This window comes from Panthera onca, chromosome E2 (assembly GCF_046562875.1).
Source record: "Panthera onca isolate mPanOnc1 chromosome E2, mPanOnc1 haplotype 2, whole genome shotgun sequence".
NCBI lineage: Eukaryota > Metazoa > Chordata > Mammalia > Carnivora > Felidae > Panthera > Panthera onca.
Genome location: NC_138353.1, coordinates 20,738,490 through 20,763,139, shown reverse-complemented (window position 1 = coordinate 20,763,139; position 24,650 = coordinate 20,738,490). Strand labels below are relative to the sequence as shown.

Below are 24,650 nucleotides of genomic sequence, written 5' to 3'. Positions count from 1 at the left end.
GGAAAGTCTTCTCCAAAAATGTTTGTGCTTTATACCGCAGCATCCTTGACCTGTGCAAAGAGTTGAATTATGGTTGGCCACGAAACACCATCCTTCCGTTGGGAGAGACATAGGCTGCCCCTAGGACCTCGTGACTATGTCAACGGGAGCTTCCCACCCTGCAGGAAGGACAGGTAGAGTGGCTTTTCAGCAAAACACCAGGACTGGAAGACAGAATCAGAAGATGAAGTATAAGAAGTCAGTCACCTTCTCCAATTCATGTTCTTTCTCTTTCTTTTTTCTTTTTTTTTTTTTTTTTAGAGAAAGGGGGAGAGAGAATCCCAAGCAGGCTCCGTGCCAACAGTGCAGAGCCCAATGCGAGGCTGGAACCCACAAACCATGAGATCATGACCTCAGATGAAACCAAGAGTCAGACACTTAATCGGCTGAGCCACCCTGGCACCCCACCTCTCTAATTCTTTATCCCACATATGGGCAGACCGAGGCACAAGGCAAAGAAGGAAGAAACAGTCGGGTCTATAGGGACAGTAAATCCCCCATGGCCCATCTCTGCCTCACAACACTCTCGGGCATATGCCCATCCGTGCTCCAGACACCTCCGGAATGGGGCCCTGCCCATCTCCCTAAGACCTGGCCAGGCTCTTTAAGAGACCCTCGGCTGGGCCTCGACCAGACACCCTGGGCCGTGCAAGCTCCCATCTCTGTAACATCCAGCCTGAGGGACCCGTAAGCCCTCCTCCCCACACCCCGGCCCCTAAACCTCCTTCTGTTCCCACCCCTGCACTGCCTTGTGCCTCCCCACTCCTCATTCTCCCGGTGTTGAGCACCCTCCCAGCCCTTGCCACAGAACCTTCCAGAACCCTGGTTCCATGTCATGACGATGATGATGCTAACAGCAGCAACTACTTCTCAAGTATCACACATCCAAGCCCTGTCCCGAGGCCGACTCACGGGTCATTTCCTTCAATCCCAACGTGTTTCTGCTGTGCATTATGGCAACTTGCGAGCCCATCATGGGAGCTGCACCATGTCTACTCCTGTTCGCAGGGGGAACCCAGAGAGGTGAAGTATGTCACTCAAGCTCACACAGGACAGCCAGGGTTAGAGCTGGACTGTGCCTCCGGCACCACCACCGGCCCAGAGTTTCCTGGGAGGGCATGGTCAGCACACGGAGGCTGCTCTCACCCCCGCATCCACTTGTCGGATCGCAGCTGCTCGCCTCCCAGTCTTCAGACACCCTGGTTTTGACTTCCTGGAGAGCCCTGGGAACTTGCTCCCACTCTCCCCTCCCTCAGCAGCTCCTCCTCGCCACTGCTCTGCCCAGCGCAGCCCAGGGTCCGCCTGGCTGGTCTAAAGTCACTACTCTCAGCCCCTCGCTCATTCCCTCACCTCCTCCATCTTCTCCCTCCTGTTGACCATCACAGGTGGAATCTTCCTCCTGAAGATTCCATCCTGCTGAATCTTCCTCCCCTTCCCTAAACCCACACGGCTGAGCGGTAGTGATAAAAGTCACGGCACCATGCCGAGTGACGTCCTGCCTCCCATCTCAGATTTGCCCTCGAGGCTCCCAACAGAGCTTCCCACCTCTGTCTCCCAACGGCTTCTCACTCCTCCCAATGCTACCGTGACCCTTTCCAGTTCCTCCACCTGCAGATTTAGAAAAGCTCATGGCTGTTCCTCCTTCCCATCAGCCCCACCCAACCATCCTTCTGTTGAAGACCAGCCTTCCCACCCTGCTCTCTCCTGCCTCCCACAGTCCTTTCTCTCTCCTCTTCTCTATTCTCTGCATCATAACTGGCCAAGGCTCTCCCACCCTAAACAAAGAAGCCACCCTTGACTGCGTGTAGTTTCAGTTGCTCAAGTCACCGATGACCTTCCTGCAGACAGACCCAAAGGACACTTCTGAATCCTTATAGTGTTGACATCTCAGCACACTTACCACTGGCAACTACTCCCGCCATCTTGAAACTATCTATCCCCTTGGCCTCTGGTTTTCTTCCCTCCCTGACCACTGGGCTCAGTTCCACCGGTGGCATCCTCGTTGTCAACCTGCCCCTGGGTTTTGGTGCTCCCCAGGTTTCCACTCCCCTTGCTTCCCCCACCCTCTCCCCCTCCCCTCTCTCCCTGCACCAGCCCAAATTCTTCCCAGACTTCAGGCGAAGGTCCAAACTGGCTGGACATCTCCAGTTACCTTCAACAAAAGAATATGCTCACCATTAAGGACAATGTCTAGGACTTTTCTTCGTGGTGGTTTCATGAGTTTTGCTTCAGATTACAGTCTGGCTTCTGAGGGTGATTGACTATGGAGATAGAGTGTACTGATAGCACCAATGGGTACGTCTCCGGGTCAGGGTCATTATATGTTTCCTGTCAAATTAATAGTTCATTCCCCCAGTTCCTATGAGAGGTGAGAGTCCATCTCAGCTCTGATAATCCAGCCTCTGCCAAGGGCAAGATCCTGACATTTGAGGGAAGATCTGAGTCAGCCACCCTCCTTTCCACAATAAGCACGGCCATGTCCACCTGCCCTTCTCTAGGCTGATCTCCACTTGCACTGATTCTGAGTCCGAGCCATTGATTTAGAGAGGACTTGAATGTTGACGGATGAGCAGAACCGGCCTCTGGCTCTCTGTGCTCGGTGTTTCCAGGGCACACGTGAGCCATGGGGTGGCTCCACTCCTGTTGCACGTGCAAGGCCCCCATTCACATCCACTCCACTGGGGATGGGGCAAGCCCTGCAGTTATGAGATGTCACAGCCCTGGGAATGTGCTGAGAGATGGCCGTTGGAAGGAGTGCCCTCCTTAAGGGGTTTGATGTCACTCCGCGGTCAAAGTTCATGGAGATGATGCACAGTCATTGCTTTTCTCTGCCGTACCTCCTACAAGCTCTGTCTGCCCACAGAGAGGGCAGTGGAAGCAAGGGTGAACCAGGAAGCTTGCCTCCAGATGCCCTTTTTGTCACTTATTATCTGTGTGACTTTGGGAAGGTGGGGTTCATTCAAGGCTCTAATGTGGCTGTCATCAGAACTCTTATGAGTAAGCTGAGACAGGGTGTCACAGTCCTTACCTGGGCCCTCCCCATGAGGCCTCTGCTGGTCAGCCACCCGCAGCTGCCTCCTTCTCATCTTCAGGCTGCAGGTTACCAGTCCCCTCCTCAGAGAGGGGAGTCACCAACCTCTGCCACCCACTCTAGGGGAGTCACCACCCTCTGTCACTTTCTAAATGATTTTTCTGTGTCGTTTTCTAAAGAAAACATGAACAGCCATTATCACCACGTGGAATTTGTAACTTCTTTATCCTAACTCTTATTCATGGTCTACATCTCTTGGATCTAACTTCGTTGCTGAGGTCGCACATGCCCGGCTCGCACAAAGTCCTCAATTAGCATTCATTCAATAGGGAATAAAGGAATAATTCAGTTGTCATCCTCTGCCTGAGGCTCGGGCTACCTCAGGGCTCTTAAGAGTCTGATTCTCAGGGTTCAGCCAGTTCTGCTTCTTTTCATTTTCTCCTCCAACCACTTCCCCCACGAGGTAAAACCTGGGGCTCCCCTGATGGATGCATTTCCACTTTGAACTCACAGAGCCCAAGACTTGCTGGGGGTCCTACAGCGGACCCCGAGCCCCTTCAGAAGAGCCATCCTGGATCCAGTCCCCTGAGCACCTCTGTGAGCTTATGTCCCCTGTGGAAAATGAGAAATCCTTTACATTAGATATGATCAGACCTTATCCCTGAAGAATTTTCTATTGATGCCTTCTTGGAGCAGTGCGCTCCCTCGCAAATGCAGCTGGAATGTTTACCCTCCCCAAACCACCCCTACAAAGCAGGGCCAGGTATCTGCCTCATCTCAAAGCCCTTCTTCCCTTTGATCTCATTTGATTCCCCCCAAACTCGGGACGAAACAGGACTCTAATATGTTATTTGGCATGTGCAACAAATCCTACCAGTGCCCAGGGTCATTGTTCTGGGTCTGAATGTTCCAGAGGACTTCCACCCGAACCTCCTGCTGCACAAGAGCCCTTTACTGTCTGTTCTCTGTGCCTCCTGGCCATTTTTTCTCTCCACTTGCATGCAGCCCTCTGAGGGCTAATGTTGGGATACCTCCCACGGCACCTTGAACAGAACTCGCTTGTAGAGAGCGCTGAACAGACCAATGATCCACCTTACCTGGATGAAATATACATTCATTCTGCAGCTTGGCCATCGGGAGAAAGGTGGGAAAGAAGAGAAGCCACGAAAGAGAGAGACAGTGTGACAGACAAAGTGGAACTGGAGAGAAAAGACACAGGAATAAAGAAAAACTGCTTTGAAAGAGAGGTGAAAAGTCAAGGAGTCCTATACAGAAACAAGAAAGATGAAGGGAGAAAATTCACTAAGATCTTTCAAAGAGAACTCTCTATGGTATCCGAGGGAGTGAAGGGCAAGGAAGTAAGGGTTGAACAGTGCTGTCCACTTGGCCTGAAGGGCCTAAAGTCTTACTTTGTCCCTGTCTGCCATCATCCATGGTGCATACCCTAAGAAGCTCCATTCCAGCTCAGATAGCAATCCCACACCAAAAAAGTCATCCTCCAATGCAATGATGGTCATCCAAGCTGGGTCACCCAGAGTTTTGAGGAAATCATGGGGTATGCTGCTCTGGCCTGGCCAGAGATCTTCTAGGCACCCTCGGAAGACCTGTAGTTAAGGGAGCTAACCTGGCCCCACTCCTGTCCTCATCGCTTTTAGTCAAGTGCAGCCCCCCACCCAGCCTCCTGAGAAGCCACAGCAAGGAGCCCAGAGCCTCATCCCTGATGGATGGGCACAAGTTATGCAAGGTCCCCAACTGACATCACTCAAAAATCTGAGGTAGGCAGTGTTTGGGGACAGTAGAACAGGGCTCCAAGGCGGCTCCTGCCATCTCCGTGGACCATACTAGAATTCAAGTCCAGACCCATAGCCTAGAGGTCTCTGGAAGACCCCCCTGGGGGCCCCCTTAGCCACCGAGAGCCTGCCCTTTTCTGTATGTTCTGAAGGGGCTTTCACAAACACGGCCTCCTTCATCAGCAAGTTTGAATTTATAAACAGTTACCCTTATTCAGGAAAGCAGAGATGAGCAGTTTTATGTAAAAGTTACATCTCCATTTAAGAAAGAATATATAATTCCACATTCCACTGTCCCTCGAACTTTATTCCCGTTTATGTAGATCTTAATACAGTTATATAGTCGCGGGGCTAACGTCCCCTCTGGATGGTAATGAGGTCCTCTCGAACCCTTTAGCTGCTATAAAGTATGCAGAAGTTAAATGCACAGATGGAAAAAAATTTGTCTCAATTTTATACTTCTGCAAAATGGTAATTTTGTACTTAAAATGTACAAGATGGATGTTCAGAAATATAGGCTGATAGCCTAAATTATATTTGGTCATAATTTATGTAGTACAGTCCCAAAGAGATACAAAAAGGCAGAGCATAATTTATCTGCTGGAATCAGCGATAGCTTTGCTAAAACTCCCATTTATTCCATCCCCCATAGTTTTAAGCAGCCTCCGTCCTCAGGGCTCACTCTATTTAAGTTCCCCATACTGCTGTTTGATCACATATTGTAGTCTATAATTTGCTTATCATCTGAAGCAAATTTCGGTCCCAGAAGTTATGATCTCTACATAGCAACCACTTTATTTGGTAAATGCAAAATATTTATAGCAATAAAAAAAACAGATGAAAATAAAACTCCTATAATCATTGGCACATACACACTTTATCATCGGGGCTCATAAAGACCATTAGAGAAGGACCAGCACGTTGCCTAATACAATTACCTTGGACACGTACTCAAATTTGCTGATGCTTAGGAACCAGAGAAACTTTTTCTCCAGCAACCCCTCCATCTTGCCAGTGGTAGGAAACGTGGGGCATGAGCTCCAGAGAGAGTTGCTGCAAAGGAAACTGCATGACAGGCAATGTTAAGGGAGTCTTTCTCATGCTTCAGAAGTGGAAAGAATTTCCAGGCAGAAAAGCAGAAACAAACCACCTGGTGAGGGCCCCGTCTGGACGTTGCCCATAACCCCGTCTCGAGGCCAAGATGTGTGAATTCCTACACTGATGGCATCATTTGGCTTCTTCACGACATTGACATTGACTTCAGTGCTAGACTCCACAAACCTCTCACTCCTTCTCTTTGCTTTTCCAAAGTGCTAACCCGGAGATGTTCAGGTTGGGACCTACACTAGATACACAGTCCACTGATAGCCATAGCGCTTTCAGAAGCAACCAACACTGCAAAAAAGTGTGAGGAGAGGCCAGAAAGGACAAACCCCAGCTGGAACGGGCATTTGAACACCAAAGGAGATGATACGAATCCATTTAGGAACAATGCACCTGTGACGTACCAGCTGCACATAATCTCTCTATTCTCACAACAATCCTTCGTGGTAGAGATCATCATTCCCCCTTGATAGGTGTGCAAATGGAGGCACAGGGACATCAACCCGTCAAGTAAGGAGTCCAGGTGAGATGAACACCCAGGACTGGTGCCATTCAAGCCAGCAGCCTCACCTACTGCATTTTTCCACAAGCCGAGACAGGACGCCAAGTTTTCCCAGGCACCTCTGCAAGAATATTGCTTCTCTGTCATCAGCCCTCTCTCCGCCTACCTCAACCCCCTTCCATCCAGCCCTCAAGGTTGCCTTCAGCTGAGTGAAGATTAAATAGAGCCCCAGATGCATCTCTCCGATAAAAACTTCAACCGAAGCCTCATATATTTTGTAGATACTACAGATCTCATGGCTCTGGGAAGACGAGCGTTAGTATTAATCATTGTAGTTTTTCAGATTATTTCCTCATTTTTAACATCACCCAAGACCTCCCACCGAAGAGTCACCATTTCTGTGTCCTGAGCAGCCAGACCCTAAACGACACACAGGATTTCTCTGGATACTTACCTCCTTCATTACGACCTCTCTCCAGCCCCAGCTACCTAAGTCTGAGGGAATATCCCCTTCTAAATCTTTTTCACCCCAAACATGCTTAAGCAGGAATCACCTGAGCACATAATTTGAATAGAATTCTGCTCAAATCCAAATATTATTCTACACAGTCTATTTTAAACAGTTTTTTTTTTCATTTATCACACTTAGGGGGAAAGAGAGAGAGAATGACCCAAAATAAATGTGTTACCCAAAATTAGAGAGGACATAAGGAGGGCAAAGGAAATACCTTGGGCTAATTTATCTCCTATAAATTTATCTCCTATCTTCTATAGTTGTTTCAAACCAAATATAGGCCCATAAAGTATCAGAGAAACGGAAGGAACTCTAACGCACAAGAACTGCTCATTCTCCAAGGGGGGAGACTGAGGCTCAGAACAGAGAAGTGACACATCACTAAGAATGGCTAGGATTAGTCTTTGGGTCTCCCCCGTAGCATGTGAACAATGTCTGTGTTCTCAAAAGGCAGTAGCTCTTGCAATCGGATGCAATTTCTAGAATATCTGATATCAGAACCAGCCACGACAGGCTCCAAGCCTTCCTCCCGTCTGGGAGAGAAAGACATGAAGGCGAGCCCGTGGGAGGGAGATGGGTTTCACTTGTCTGGGGTCTACCAATCAGCTCTCCTCCCCAAGAAGGAGCAAGGAGGCACGCGACTTCCTCCCGTCAGGTGCTTGCGTGCTGGGCACTTAGTTTGCGCTCCCCTTCTCTCTAACTTCAGGTGATCCTGATAGCAGTCCCACTGGCGTGGACGGTACAGGTGCAGTAAAGGCCAGCTACTCTCCCAAGGAAAGACACAAAGGTGATCATATGCAAACGTTGCCACAGAGGTCATTTCAGAGGGAGGGATTACTAGTGATACCTGGGGTGGGGTAGGAGACAACATTCCGGTTGAATCTTGCAGGATGGGGTGGTATTTGTGGACAGAACTCAGCTCCGGGGCAGAACTTCTAAGACCTCAGTAAATGATTGTCAGTGATCGCGGGGCCGGGGTAGGACAGAGGTACAAAGGCCCAGACCAGAGAAGCTATAAAACCCCCACAGGAAGTGCTTCTCCAAGTGTTGAGCAAAGGTTGTTCTCAGGAATCATTCAAAAGGGCCCTGCCTCCCCAACTCCCTGCCACCAGGAGCTCTCGACGTGCAATATTATAGAGTACCGGAATGGGAAAGGCACCACATAAAATCAAATTCTCTTCTATTTTAAGTTGAGTGGTGCACCGGTTCAGCTTTAAAACCTAATTTCTTAAAAGTTTCAGAGGGGGAAAAAAAATGTCCCTTTGCAATTGGAATCGAGTCCACATAAATTAACAGGCCGGCTATATGTATCCATCTTCCAGAACTTTCCTTGATTGTTCATTTTAATCAAGAGGCCCACATTCTTTGACTTTTCATCCTTCACTGCCCAGAATGATGCACGGCAGCTACTGATGACACACAAATGCTAATTTTGTTCAAGTTCAAACATCATCCAAAAAGGACCTATTTAAAAGGCTGCTTTGCAAACGCCAGCGGAAAATGAGGATGAATCAAACCCACCAAGAAATTCCGAGGAGGGAAAGCTTTGGTCTTAGGGAAACTCCTAAGTTTTTGTCCCCCAGTCTTCAATCTCTCCAAGGTCAAGGGTCGAATCATTGATTCCTAGAGCTGGAAGGGAACTCGGACATCAACCCAGCCCTGCTCAAGGCCATTCAGCCTGGTAGTGGAGGGGCTAGCTAACAGTCTCCCTTGCTAAAGGAGCCTTCCATAAAATGTGAAAGTCCTTCTACCATTTAATAGGGTCTGGGAATCGCAGGGTACACCTTTCGCGTGCACACGCGCGTGTGTGCGCGCACACACACACACACATTTAACTAATAGACCCCAGGCCCACACCTTCACAAATCACCCACTGCCTCTATCCTGTCTCCTTCAGCATAGGATGGCCCCAGTGCCTAGGAAATGACATGGGAATGACAGCCGCTGCAAAAGGAATTGTATCATCTAAAGGGAAGCAGTCATCCAAGCTCTTCTCCAGAACTTGTAGAAATCATAGCAATGTGCCCAAGAGACTGAGCAAGCAAGATTCAGATTCATATCCATCAGTGATTTATTGTGCACCTACTATTTGCCAGGAAGCCCCATGCTGGGTATTTCTGCATATACGGTGTCATTGACCACGCCCACACACAAGTAAGGTCACACGTATTACGGTTATAGAGGTTTCCTATGGCAACAGAATGGATCAAACCCTACAAGCAAGTAGGACGCGCTCAGAACCCAAGAACTCACGTAGACTTAGTCTTACTCCTTCCTAATCATTCTCCATCAGATTACTGGGTTTTATTTTCTTTATATTTCCATCCTAGGTGAACTTAGCCAAAATATATCATCCATTTGTTTGTCTCTACCCTCCATGAAGCTCCATAAGAAAAGCTATAAGCACTATCTCAATCTATATCAATCACTACTGCATCCCCAGAGCGCACATAGAATATTTTTGAATGAATGAATGAATGAATGAATGAATGAAATAGTCTTAGTCTGTTTTTTTCACCAGGATTCTCCAAAGTAAGATCACGCTATGTAACAACCCTGAGCAGAAAGGACAGGGGTCTGAGGGTCCCCGAGACTTGGAGAAGCATGTCCCTGCAACGGGGCCCCAGAGAATAAACCCAGATAAATGCCACGGTCCAGGCATCCCGGTGGCTTTGCCTCTAGAACACGAGCATCCTGTAAACAAGCCATCAGCAGTGACGATTACCAGTTTCCACGGCCCATCAGACTAAACTGTTCGCAGTGGCGGCCCGTCTTTTGGAGGAAAGGCAAGATGCTTCCACAGCGGCGTCAACAAAATAACCACAGCTATTCCCTGAGCGACAACGGCCGATCTTGAAATGCAGGACGTGTTTCATTTGCTTATAATTATCGTGCTCTATCTTTTAACCCTCAAAGTGTTAAGTGTCGTCATTTCCTCTGGGGCGCAAGAGATCTGGGGTTAACAACTTTCTCTTTTAAAAATTCATAAAGGTGCGAACAAACAGCCATGCATCCAGTGGTACACATTGCAAGGAGCCAAGGAAGAAAGAGGGGAGGAAAAAAAAAAAAGCATTTTCCCCCACAGGACACTTGGCAATTAACTCCAGCTATGTCAGCAATTTTTTGAAAAATTTCCTAAACATGGGGAAGGCTCATCCTCACCATATGAAAGACAAAACCACTGCAGTGACTCTCCCGTGCATCACAATGCGTGTGTCTTACTTCTTAACCAAGCCGCTAATCACGCAAATTATTGCAACTAATTACATCTGAAGGTCTAATTAATTCTTTCAGTACCACATCATTTAGTACGCATTCACAACACAGCACCTGTTTTGAAAATCCTTGCAGTTAATTTGTTTATAAACAAACACTATTTGCATAAAATGTTTAATGAATGGTTTAACAGTTAGTACAATACTCCAGTTTTGTCTTAGTAGATTTGAGGTCATCAAAGGCCACAATAAATTAATTTTAAACTATACAAATTAATTTAAATAGAATGTGTGAATTTCTCATTAATAAAGGAAACATTTCCAACATGTTAATTAATATCTCTGTAACAGGCTAATTACTCTGTGCACAACAAGCACATCTTGCAAGCAAACCTTAAAGATTTGGGGGGGCAAGGGGGTGGGGACTCCTTTAAAGCTACAAAAAAAAGTGCAGTTCAGAAAAAAAAAAAAAAACATGCAAAGCCCAATTATACTGAGGAATTCACTGTTCAGAGCAGGGAAGCCAGGAAAAGAAGCCATCCCCTTGTTTTATGGAGACAACACATTTTAGTCATCAGGAACGGGATGGTTGAAAAACGTTTCTATCACGGACTCTGTAGAGATGGTTAGAGGATTCCTGCCTTCTGGTAGAAACATGCAATTAATGAAAATATTAGCCCCCAAAGTAAATTTCTCTCCTGTGAATTCAGGACATATCGGCTGCATTTGTGCCCCAGTGTAAATACGGATTTCATTAAACAAATCTGCATCTTAACACCAGAATCTGAGGCTCAGCCCTCATAATTTTCCCTGTGGCAAACCATGGAAAGACACTTCATGTAGAAACTAAAGAGGGACAACATTATTGCTCAGCATCAAGCATAGCCCTTGCAAAAGCCATCACTGAAATATGTTCACAGCCCTAAAGTTTGTTTCTGATTTGCAAGCATTTTCACATTTGATAAGCACCTGTTGTAAATTTACATCCACTCAGGAAGCATTCTTATGATAGGGAGCTGAGAATTGTAAAGCATATTTATATTCTTACCCTTGTGCGGTGTTGCCGCTTAATGCACAGGCTGATGAAATCACGGGCTACACAGGACCCAGAGGGATGTGCTGCGCCACCTGGTTCTCACGGCATCCGCCCCTGAGGAGCCGCCGGTCCCTTCCTCCCTGGCAAGGGTTTTTATCAGCGCCGATCAACAGCACTTGGTTTTTGTTTTAAGTCCGTTAACTTGAAGAGTGTGTGTGTGTGTGTGTGTGTGTGTGTGTGTGTGTGTACATGCACGGTGTGGGGATAGAATGACAGATAAACAAAGAGATGCACAAAGACTTCACAATACTTCCCTGGGACCTGCCAGTATATATCCAAGAAAACAACGGAAAAATAAGTGGGACACCCCCTCCCCCCCCCCCCCCCCCCCCCCGTAGCACCAGGGAAACACAGGCACCGTCCCAGCCTTCCGGCCTGGCGCGGCTGCCTGGAAGGGAATACGCTGGACACCTCGTGCCTCTGTCCTGACATCGCTTTGGAGGCGCCTGAAGAATGAAACTGTCCCCAGCACCCCACTACCAAGCTGCCCTGGCGAGCCCGGTGGGGTGTGTAAGCCCCTGACTTCGGTCTTTTGCCAGATCTATGCCAGGCAGCATCATTGCCCCTGGGGACCTGAAGAGGCCTCCACACTCACTGCCGCTTGGCTCTCCCCACGAGCCCAGCATTTCCTATAAACCTGAGGCATCGATGGATGACGTAGTGGAATGCCACACCCCACAAAAGGCAGGCGCTCTCCACTCTTCTACGATTAGTTTTATTCTTTCCAAGTTTCCCACCAACTGCCCCGCAGTAAAAAGTCAGTGCTTGAGAGACAAACATTTCAAGAGTACAGATTGTGACCTGCAGAAACGCGCCATTCCCCCTCTGTCGATCCCGACACAGATGTAAGCTGCTTTCCCTCTAAAATGCAAACAAACAAACAAAATAAATAAATTAAAAAATATATTAAAAAAACAAACAAACAAAACAAAAAAAGAACAAGAAAGTAATAGCTGTTGGCACAGCGCTCAGGACCACAGGCCCATTTCCAGGCCGACTTCCCTTTGTGCAAACGATGCTTACGAAAGCCACGTGGGCGATCACGCGCCAGCTGGGGCACCGAGACTGGGGTGCAGGGCGCAGGCGCTCTGCGGGGCGGAGCTAGCGCTGGGGGAGGAGGGGGCTGTGGGAGAAAACGCCCCCATCCCACCGCTCGCGGGAATTGACACCCCACTCTGCAATGTAAAAAGGAAACAAACAAAAAAAAGTCCGAAAGCCTCGCGGCGTGGGTGGAACCCGGGGAGCCCCCAGAGGTCAGTTGCCGAGGCAGCTGTCGGACACAACGAGGCGGTGTGCAAGCCTCCCCGGGTTGGTAACTTCTCCCCAAAGTCTCTGGCGGTGCCCCACCTGAAGTGTCCACGTGACGAACTCCTGCCGCCCCTCTCGCACGAAATCCTTCCCAGATCTGGAGCCTGGCCTTCTCCTCTGCCCATTAAAAATCACCAGCATTTTGCAAATAAAGGCGATCACCATGTGAAAAATTATCTTTTAAAATGGAGTTTAATTTGCATATAAGGAACGAGAGATTTATGACGAGCAACATCGTCCAGTACTGCATCTGCCTAGCATCCGTCGTAATTTAGATTGTTTGTGACTGATCTTAAATTCTAAAGCTTGGAGAAGATGAAGTACTCTGTTGCTGTATTATTGTCAGGAGTCTAAGACTTACCAGAGATTTATTAGTAATCTTATCACAAACATGTCTCAAGTTTTTGCTTTTAATATGTGCCAAGCTCCTCTGAGGAATTTTCCTCACTGCAATTATATTCCTCAATGCATGCCTTCTGAAGCTGAGTTGATTTCCTTCCCAAAATAAAGCGACCTATCATTACACCACAGCAGCTCTTGTACATTTTTCCTCTGCTACTTAATAATCAATGTATTCATCATTAAAATCTGAGCCCTGAAGCAATGGTTTTTAGCATATTCTAATGACTAGCGACTTGCAAATTACAATGACCTTTCATGTACATTCTGTAAGCACCTTGTTCTAATGTGTACTGTATTTATAGTTTGCCAATACAAACTAGCCAAAGATTGGATAATTACTGTAATCTATTAGCTCGATTGCTTTCCCTGCTCATTTATAGCATGTGCCACGCAGGCCATTTTCAAAAGCTGGCCTATCTTTCATGTCCCGCAAGCTCAGAAACTAAGGGATACTTCATCTGCACAATATACACACTTACTAATGTCTGAAGAGCGGCCCATCTCAGCTCAAGGAGGTTTCAAAAATAAAGAATCTTCCTTCCTATTAGTGTCATAATGCTATTTGTGACTGACAAAAAACACCGCTCCAAGAGTGTAAACTTTCGTTGAAGAATGTCAAGGCCAGTTCCATTTTCTGCCCATTACTCTGACCTCCAAATAGCATTTAATAAGATCTGCTTGTTTCTTCGCTTTGAAAGAAAAAGATAAAGGCACTTCTCCTAAACAAGAAACAATTTTTTGCCATAAGTAAATGTTTCGAGTGAAGCATTAAACTTTTTTCTAAGCGCACTGCTGTGACTGGAGAGCCGATAAAGCTCAGTGTGGAAGTGTTCGTTGGGTCGCCTTCTGACCCTCTGTGACGGTCTATTTCAGGCAGTTATGGATAGATAACATTACAGACACTGGTAATTAAAACAACACTAATTTTGTCTCGGTGGCCACGCTTTGTTGTTAGAAGCCATCTATCATGGCCTTCACGCATCACACAATGAGAAGACATTTGTCTACGTACATTGTGCTTGGTCAACGGTTTTACCCATCTCCCCGTGTACCTGGACGCCCAGGCACTTTTAAAGACGTAGTGCTTTCATTTCTACTCTATTGCTCTGATTAATAAAACATTTTGCATGCTTAGTCAAAACACGCTGGAATCTCTTCACCGCATATATTCATGGGGGGTGGGGGGAGCAGTGTTAATTGTAGAAAGAAAATAACAACAACAACAAAGAAATTCTCTTCTGGATTGTAAGAGAAAGAAAAAATCAAATATGGAAATATTCGCCTTCTCTGTAGAAACAGAGGACACATCCTAATGGAAAGCAGAATATTAAAACACACACGTACAGTACAAAAGCATCTCCTTTAAGACGCTACGTATTTGCGACTCTATGTGTGGTTGATTCCTTCTCGTGCATCCATTTGCTTGATTTATGGACACTCGATTTCACGTCACCTTTTATGACAAGATCCGCAGCTACATTAAGAGTGATAGCGAGTCAAATGTTTTTATATTTTGCTAATAAAAAAAAAAATAAAGAAGAGATCGATCCCATAGGCCCTTGTAAGAAATTAGAGGTAGCTAAAATGCACCCTGACTAGTTTGGTTCTGTTTTAATCAACTAAAAAGAAACCGTAACGGTGCATTTCAAGGGATCTTTAATAAGTGACACAACAAGAGAAGAAGCAGACAGGACCATTTAACTTCAAACTCCACCAAAAGGAGCCACAAGGTAGGCTCCCCTCCAGCAAGCCCGGCTGGCTGCGTGTGCCAGTCCTCATTTCTCAGCGGAAAAGCCACCCCCTCGAGACTCTCCAGCCACCCCCAACTGCATTTTTCATCAAGTGTCTAAAAGGTGGGAGCTGTTAGAATTCTCTTCTCTATTCACAGATGATCACAGCCCTTTCTCCCCCCTTTAGCTGCAGACGCACATCTAGTTTCAAATATTAGCTAACACTCCAGCCTCCACCAGCCCCTAATTGCTCTCTCAGGGAAGGTATCATAAACGCAGGTAAGGATGACACAGATATAACTTCAACTTTATGCAGGCAGGAATCCTACATCAAAGCTATTTGCAAAGTGACACAGCTAGTTATTAAAAAGTACATTTTTATTATATTCCTTAGAATTTGCATTCTTCAGAAACCACGTGTCTTTTTCATCGTGGCCGCAGAAATGTTGGGGTAATTGACCATCGGTGACATCTGCAAGGGAAAGACGCCTAAATATTTTTCAAGCCAGTTTAATAAGTACACAGTGCTTCTGCCAATAAAGGTAACCCGATGACTTAAATAAGTTAATATTAGCACATCTCCTACCGGCTGCTGTGAGCAATCTGACTGCTGTCGTGAAGCAAAAAAGGCCAAGACAATGTGAGTTTATCTGGTCCTACCTGCAATCGTACTCCTGATTCTCCTGAAACAAATGGGAAAGAAAAACTTACTGACTTTTGGCAAACTACAAAGGTTAACTCTATTCATCATGGAGGATCGGATGCTAAGTGCTTTCTGTCTGTCCATATATTTTAAAGATTTAGAAGGCACCTGGTGGTGTTCTCGGGATAAAGACAGGAGTGTTGCTCTTTGGCACACGCAGAGTTATCTCTTGCTCTCTCTCTTTATGTTGCAGGGATTGTAGAGTTTTGGAAACAAGGTTATTTTTCAATGATATAAAAAGCCAAAGCTTTCCCTTCTTTGGATCCTTTCGGAGTCCTTTAGAGTAAGTGAGACGATCTGAAGACGCAGTTAACCCTTTGGGGAGAAGCAGGTCAATAGTTGCAAAGGTAGGAATATAATTCGCATCACCCATAGTGTAATAAAAGGTGCCTCTCCCGAGGCCAATAAAGTCTGTCCTGGAGAAGAGGTCCAGACACTGGGAAGCAAGGGAAAAGGCAAACTCAGAAGGAAATACAAGGTGGCCTGCTTCCTAAATTTTAATTCTTAAAGCAACCCCTGCCAAGTTCAGAGCCCAAATTACAATCTATTTGGCAGGGAAGTTCAGATCCCGACAACTGCGGAGGTAACCGGAGCCTTCCCAGCACGCTCTCACCGGGCTCCCCACCCCCTTCCCCACCCCCCTGCAACAAATCTTTCCACTTTCTATAACTTATTTGCATGAATTTACTTTTTTGCCTTAAGAGGTTGTTGTAATGTGTGTTAAAACACACAGTGCAATTTTATCTTCATAATATCACAAAAGAAATATTATGTTAGTATAAAGTACAAAAAAAAAAAAAAAAGGAGAAAAGAATGCTGTGAAATCTTCGGCTTGGCTTGCAGCAAAGCGCTGCTCAAAAGCGCCACCCAAAGGCGGGAGGGTGTACCGGCATCCAGGGAGGGATCGTTTTTGTTAATTTCAGCAATCCGAGTGTAAAAAATGACAGCGCCACGCAAGTTGACGGAGGCTTTTGATTGAAGTGACTGATTGCCTCAGCTGCACCTGCGGAAAATTGATGACAATGCTGTCTAAACCATTCATTAGGATTTGGAACTTCACGCCGATGAATGCTGGATTCATAAATTTGCTAGACATGTGTTGTAGATAATATGACAAAGCACTGTTTTCAAATGAACATTTCTTTGACCTAATTTTATCGAAATCATGCAAAGGAATGAAAGAATATTTGTGCCCAAACTCTTTGGAGACAGCTGCAACTAAGGCGCGCACTCTCTCTCTCTCTCCATATCTGTCTCTCTCTCTCTCTCTCTCTCTCTGTCTCTCTCTCTCTGTCTCTCTGCCTTTCCAATAAATTTAAGCGAAATATATTTGGAATATATCTGCTGGTTTGGTTTAACATATTTGTTAAATGACAAAGCATTTATTTTTGCCTATTACGAGCAATGTTACTCTCGGCCAGATGAAGGAAAATTATTTTAAGGGTTTTTTTCAACCCCCAAATTTGCTAAATTGAACACAAGTGGAAAATAGCCTTTTTTTTTTTTAATGATAATAATGTCGTCTTCATGGACATTTCAGGAGGAACCATTTCGGTACCAATTGGACATGCTCTATGTAATAGCTAGGCTGATCGCAGGCTTTGAAGAAAGAAGAAAATCCCTTTAAAATATTGACTCTTCCGGTCCAAAGAGATGAAATTGGGGGAAATGCCATCTATACACATTTTATCTAAGATTCCTGACTTGCTGTTGATTTTAACATATCAAAACACTATCAATATTGAATGAAGCTTTTTCTGCATGCCCCTCCAAAGAAACCAAGGTGGCTGAGAAGGAGAGAGTGTACCATTTTCACACCTGGTTTTGCTTTGCTCCATGCGGGAAAAAGAGGCCGTAACAGAACCCATCCCATCACAGATTTGACTTGTTAGGAAAGAGTTACATTTTTAGAAAAGAATACCTGATACCAAAGAACCTACAATTTTCACTATAGAAATAGATCTTACTTCTACAAAAAGGACCCTCTGCCTAAGTACTTGGAGTACCCCCCCCCCAACAAAACAAAATGAATATTTATTAATGTAAGAAGAACCTGGCACAGGTTGGTCTCATGCATCCCGATCTGCCAAAATGCTTCCAAATCTCTTGCCTGGCATTTAAAAGACATCTCTTTTTATAAATCCTTGTGAATTTAGGTTTTACTACTAGCAAGGTAATTTCTGATGAAGATCTCGGGGTTTTTTTTCTTTTTACCTAAAGAATCTTTGCAAATACCTGAGGCGCTTGTGTTAACCCCACACCTGGATGGAGAGAAACTGCAGGTGTGAACGGCAAGGCTAATAGATCTGAGTTTTGCCAAGCATTTGCTTACTGCTCGAACATTACTTTGAACTGGAAAACATTACCCAGACAAATCCAAACAAGGCTCTTTAAAGATGTTAAGCCCAAACTGCTACCGATATGAAATTACCAAGCAGATACGTGAAAACCCCTAAATGCAAAACAATCCGGGTTGTCTTCTAATTGCTTCATTTTCTAATGGGGAAAATGTGTAAAACAAATAGCTAGGGATGGAAAGCTCTGAGCAGTAAAAGCGGAACATTCCTGTGTTTCAGTAAATCATAATTCTACAGCCAGATTTCGAGAGCCTGGAGCTCCAACCACCTCCAGACTATTTAGACCCAATGTTTGCTTCAAATTCAAGACCATATATTTATAACAGTCCCTCATGTGTCTTGGCTAGCCCTCACAATTAGAATCCCAGGCCCGCAAAATCTCGGAGGTCAAATATTCATCGAGCTCACCAGGTCACCTGCAAGGTGGGTGCACAGGTCCTTGCTGAACTGCCCAGTCCCGGGGACTGCATGGGGACCGTAGTATTCAGCCTCACCCTGGGATATGTTACAGTCTGGTCAGTCTGTGTGCGTGTGTGTGCATGTGGGGGGGGAAGTGTGGGGAGCAAAATACACATAAATTCTTTTTTTTTTTCATTCTCAGATTTAGTCCATTCTCATTTGATAAGGAGAACTTTGGCACTCCACATATCCATTTCTATCATTTTGCCCTTTTTCTTTTTTTATTATATTTTTAATGTTTTTATTTATTTTTGAGAAAGAGAGAGACAGAATATGAGCAGGGGAGGGGCAGAGAGAGAGGGAGACACAGAATCTGAAGCAGGCTCCAGGCTCTGAGCTGTCAGCACAGAGCCCAACGCGCGGCTTGAACTCACAGAGTGTGAGATCATGACCTGAGCCCAAGTCAGACGCTTAACCGACTGAGCCACCCAGGCGCCCCCATTTTGCCCTTTTTCAAACTAGGTCTTTCCTGTGAGATATCCATGGCCAGTGTCTCCAAGAGAGATCTCCACTTTTAACTAGACAATCGCGTTGAGCTCAACTTCCTCAGGGACAGGTTGAGCAATGGGGCCCCTTGAGACTTTTCTTCCCTAACTATATTGACAAAGGGAGGCCTAAGGTATTGGAAGGTGCCCGGAACAGATTTTCTGCCCAGAGGCCAAGTCCAGAGGAGCTGGGAGGGAGCTGGCCTCCCTTGTGGGGCCAGAAGGAGCTTAGCTACTCGTTTCACTCTCAGCTTTATGCTGTCCTCATCTTCAGTGAATAACTTGGGCCATCGATGTCTCTATTCCCATCCTCTGGCACTTTCTCTACCTAGGCATTCGCTGTGGGGATTCAGGGCCAGAATGTAAGAGCCGTGTCCTCTCTTGTCAAGTGGAGAGTTGGGCCCCATTCTCCCAACTTGGAGAAGAGTTGGGCAACATGGGCCCGCCCACAGGGCTTGCCTTTCAGCCTTACCGTTGGCCACAAAAGACACAGGGCGTTTGAAGGAGCCCAGCACAGAATGTTTGCATGTCGGCAGGGACAGAGGAGAAAACACACATAAATTCTTGACAGCAGAAGGCAAGAAAAACCCAGACGCCCAGACGGACACGACTCCAGGTTAACTAGGGGCTCTCGGGGGATGGGAGCGTGACATGGGCACAGTTAAGCAGCGACAATTTGGGAAGAGGGGTAGCAGGGGCGGGGATGACAGGGAGATGCGTCTAGGTGAGCCTCCCAGGACACGTAGAGACTGCCCTGTGCCTGGTCCTCCCTCCCTTGGTTCCCATTCTGGTAGAGCCCAGCCAGGCAGAGACAGGAGAGTGGTAGACCGCCAGCCTGGGGTCCTCACTACATCCCATCTGGCCTGCCTTGGCACCTGAGTCTGTGACCCTCCACCTTCTATTCTGACACCATTCCAGGAAGCCTTTAGTCTCAACACAAGAAGAGGCTTCCTCTCCCCCAAGACCTTTAGCCAAGAACTCCTTCGCTCATCCTATGCATTCAGGTCCTCGGCTTTTTCCAGTTCCCTCTTCTCAGAAAGACTGTGCTGTCGACGCAGTTAAGGAATCTACCCTTCTTCTGTCCAAAGCTCCTCGGCCAGAGGGTTTTGTTCCCTTGCCCTGGGCGTCCCTTCAAAACCCACTCCAAATCCTTTTCCTTCGTAGCCTGAACGGGACCCTGTGGAACGTGATACGAGACAGCCCCTGTCCTTACTGGCTCTTCATTTCCCCTTAGACACAATGTACGGAAAACAAAGCCTTTGAAGGCGGATTTCCGGTAAAACCAAAGCCAGCCTGGGCCAGGTGCTCCTCCTGGGGGCCTACCACCTCAGCAAACACCTGCTCGCTGTGGAGTTGCACAGGGGAGCCTTGAGGTCCAAGCCCCTTTGCCCAGGAGCCAGGTCCTACCGCCAACAACGGCTGCTGTGGGATTCAGGTGGGGGTGCTTCCTGGAGAAGGCAGAGAAAGAGTAGAGGCCACGTGTCCCCTTTGGGGATAGCCAGTCCTCACTGATATGAAGGCTTTGTAGCCCCCACTGACAGGTAGGTGACGGTCCCTCCAGCCCAAGTCCGTGTGAGGTCTCAGAGGCCCTCAAGAAAACTGTGTTCCAGGGTCAGACTTGGCAGTTATGTTGACCAGACAGCAGAGGGGCCGTGGAGAGGTGAGAGGAATGAAGAGGTTCAAAAGGCAGGAGAACCTTAACAATCCGATTCAGTCCCTCCTTCTTTTAGGAGGGGCAGTGGCTGAGAAGTGGCAGTGTTAAGCCTAGGACCCGGGTCCCTGGACCTTTTTGGCACACCTCCCCCAGCTCAGGCCACTTGTGCACCTGCTTCACAAGCCTGCTCTTCCACGTCCTGCCCCCACTGCACAGAGAAGACAAAAGCAATTCACCATTAACCTATCCATCCAGGCATCTAGTCAGCACCAGTTACAGGAGTCTGTGCTGGAGATACAAACATGAAAATGACGCAGGCCCCGCCTTCCAGGAGCTCCCAGGCCAGCAGGGCAGAGTGACCATAAACAGGACCTTCAAGCTATATGCTAGCTGTTGGGGTGGCATTGCAAAGAGCCATCACACTCCTGGGCTCCTCCCCTTACCCCAGACAAGAGTACCCGGAGACGCCCTGAGCATGCACGTGCATGCAGGTACCTTGTGCCACCACTGGAGGGAAAGAAAAAACTGAATCATTGCGAACAGCATGTGAGACCCCAGACCTCAGCAAGTGCCGATGTCAGAAGCAACAGCATCTTTTTTTAAAATTATTTTTTTTTATTTATTTCATGTGTATGTAAGAGAGAGGGGGGGAGAGAGAGAGAGAGAGGAGAGACAGAGAGAGAGAGAGAGAGAGAGAGAGAGAGAATCCTAAGCAGGCTTCATGCGATCAGCACGGAGCCTGACACGGGGCTCAATCTTATGAACCGTGAGATCACGACCTGAGCCGAAACCAAGAGTCAGATGCTTAACCAACTGAGCCACCCAGGTGCCCCAAGGGCAGCAGCATCTTTAAGCGCAGAAGGAATGCCCTCGTACCTAAGGCAGGTGCATGGATCTAACCTTATACCGCAGCTGTTTCAGACTGCAAGGGAGCCGTGCTGTAAGCCCCTTACACGTCAACCTCTGTAGCCTTCCAGAAGGCTCTGAGGATCGTGTCCTCAGAAGCATGGCTGCGTCTGCACTGAAAGAGCATGGTCTCAGTGGACAATCTGAAAGATCCCACCTCTGAGCAACATGGCTGACACTCTTAGACCAGTTGTCACTTGTTACAAATCCCAGCTGGCTACACAGGGAGGGGAGGGGAGGTAGGGCCATCCAACGCAGGGGCCAACTGTCCCCACACAGACACCGGTGTTTTATAAACACCTGCAGCGGCAGAAAAGCCAGACAGATAAGCCAGGTGGGAAAGCCCGAGGCTGCGAGACCCAGGGAACAAGGGGTGTGGATGCCTGGGGTGGGGGTGGAGGGTCCAGGCCGTCTGAAGGGGTAGATGGTCAGCTCTGATGGATTGTTCTGCATGAACGCAAGGACCCAAGGTTCCCGACACTTCCAGACATTCAAATGAAGCACGAAATCCAGATAATTGTGTAAAATCTCCAATTATTAAATGTTAGCAACAAAGTCGTGTTGGTTTTCAATAATCTGAGAACCAAGCAGAACACATCTGTGGGTAGATTAGGACCCCCCACCCCCCACCCCCAGATGCCCATTTGCTGATTCTGGCTTAGGATCTTCCTCCAAGGATCCTGGAAGCTCACATATGAACTCTTTTGTTCTTCCCCTTACCCAAGCCAGGTGTCTCTCCATTAAACAGACAAATGGGTTAAGCTGAAGGTCAGCACGGTCGCCAGCAGGGCAAGGCTGAACCATGTTTCTCTTGGGGGCCTGGGGCTGGTCTGTGGGACCAAAGGCTCTCCTCAGGGCATGTGACAATCGGGGGGAGGGGAGGGTTTCTGGGAAGGGCCCGCAGGCATTCCTGCAGAATTGCCAGAAGAGGAAGCATCCCCCTCTAGCCCAGCAAGATATTCCACAACCTCTCAGGAGAGAAGGGTTTGCCGGGATTCGCTTAAACGCGACCCATTTCTGCTTGCTGTCTCTCCCTGGAAGGAGGCAGAATTACCCCTTGGTTGTAAGGGAATCACTTTTTCACAGCAGCACGATAGCATGTGACCTGGGTGGTTTGAATTTTCGCTTTTGTCAACATTTGCTTCCATCAGATTGTTCTTTATATAGATATATTTTTACTATATTGTATATAACATTTATACATATATAATTTATTGTATATTATAAATATACATAAATATAAATACATTGAGGTATATATTTATATATGTATTTATTTTATGCATTATCTATATTTTTTTGTCTTTTATCTTTCCTTGCATCTACAGATTGAGCCCAATACAATAGTTGAAATATCACATTTCTCCAAATGGCTTTTTCTCTATTGAAAGGTGATAGCGGGAGGCTCAGTGGGAATCAATTTGCTCTCAAGTTCCCCGATCCTGTGCCCTCTGGTTTCAACAAGGAAAGCCGGGGGCCCCAGGCATCACGATTCAGGGGCTGCGGCTCCCACCCCTTCACAAAAGGGATGTTGAACAAATTCTCTTTCTATTCTCTTGTGTGAAACTGTCTGTGTGAACATCCGTGAGTGTTTGCATCCCGTGTATTTAAAAATTCTATTTAAGAATGCAAAGGTCCATACAGTGTCATTAAAACAAATGAGTATATAACCCTTTGGTCATCTAGGTGAAAGCATTTTGTTGGGTTTTTTTTCAAATTGCTATTGCTGTATATAAATGTAACATATAGCAATAACCGTAGAAAGATACTGTGCCCTTGTGTATGGATAATTAAAATAGGAACATCTCTGGCCTAAATTAAAATGTGTAAAAACCAAATCCTTATAGCGTCCATGAAATTACAGAGGCTACAAGTGATCGCCAGCCCAGGAACGAAGTATTTCTCTCGTTACTTCAAGAACCTGTTCCATGATCACAGTTTTACATTTTCACAAATCTACATGGTTCTTTTTATGTCACTAAATATCTCAGCTCACTTTTACTGCCCTCCTTCTATAGATGCTACTTGGTTACAGCAAGCAAACTGTCTCTAACCGTTTAAGAGAAACCAACACGTTTAGTGCTTTTGATGACGTGATTAATACAACTATGGATGAAAAATCTGAACAGGATACATGGGGATAAATTACATTTTTGTGAACATAAAGGGGAAAAGATCATATTTTCCAGTTTTATATAATCAAAACCCCCGGGGCCATCATCTGGGAATTAAGAAAACCTCGAATAACTGAGAACCGGCACGTATTTTTTTCGCCATGACCCATGACCCGCGCAGTGTGCATGACTCCCCTCGACAGAGAGCCCCTGATATGCCCTTTTCTCCTCTGTACTTTGAGCGTAAGAGGTGTTATTACCCATAACTTTTTATTTAAAGGGATTGTGCAGCTGGGAAAATGAATGAATTTAATTATCAATGCAGTGTGAAAAAAATCATTAGAGCAAGGGCCTGGAACACCACATATTAAAAATAAACAAAGGCTATTAAAATACAGTTCCAAAAAAGAATGTCAGTTTTTCTTCAATTCTTAAAAGGTAAATACCAAAAAGAAAACCATATGTAAACATCCATAGTTACAGAAGAAATTACTCTTTAAGAAAATGTTCAATGGCTGACTGGATCATTTAACTTTAAATCCATACTTTATGTGGCAGTATAGGAAAGGTCATTTGATTGCTGTGCATAAAAAAATGAGAATTCTAATATGTTCTCAAAGTTTCACCTTCATAAGACAAAATTTTCATTATAAAATTGTATTTAATGGTGAGCACACAGAACTTCTTCCTCGGCTATAGAGGATAACACCTCCATAACCAGAGCAAGCTCGCCTTTGGCTTTTGAAAGACAGTAGGACTATATCTTTTAACTAAATTATAAAAAAAAAACCCTTTATATTAATATTCCCTCCATGACTGGAGAGTGAAGCATGATTTAGCTCAAGGACTGGAGGTAAATACTAAGCAAAGGTGCCTTAGAAAGGCCTTTCTGGCTGGCAAAGGCCGCAGAGAAGCATGGTTTCGAGACAAGCAGGCATGGTGACAGGTGCAGGGTCTCCTGGTTGGGACCAGACCCAGCTGCAGCTGCACCAACTGCCATGGGGTGTTTGCAGCAGGGCCACTTACAAATTCAGGTCGGGAGGAGCCCAGGGGCTCAGCTGTTTTACATCAGAAGAAGCCACAAGACCACCCAGAGCGTGGCCCACAGTGGTCTGTCTCCAGCCAGAGAGATACGGTTAAACAGAGAGCAGGAGGAAAACTCCAGAGTCAGCTGAACGAACAGCAGACGATTCTGCCTGGGACGGGGAGAGCAGGTGCCTCCCCGCCATCAACTCAAGGAA

At 46.4% G+C, this 24,650-nt stretch overlaps 1 long non-coding RNA gene across 2 annotated transcripts in view; it reads right to left on the bottom strand.

Annotated features, from left to right (window-relative positions):
- Window positions 1-24,650, bottom strand: part of LOC132690451 (uncharacterized) — an 84,926-nt gene that overhangs the window by 58,716 nt on the left and 1,560 nt on the right. The gene's annotated exons all lie outside the window — the stretch shown is intronic.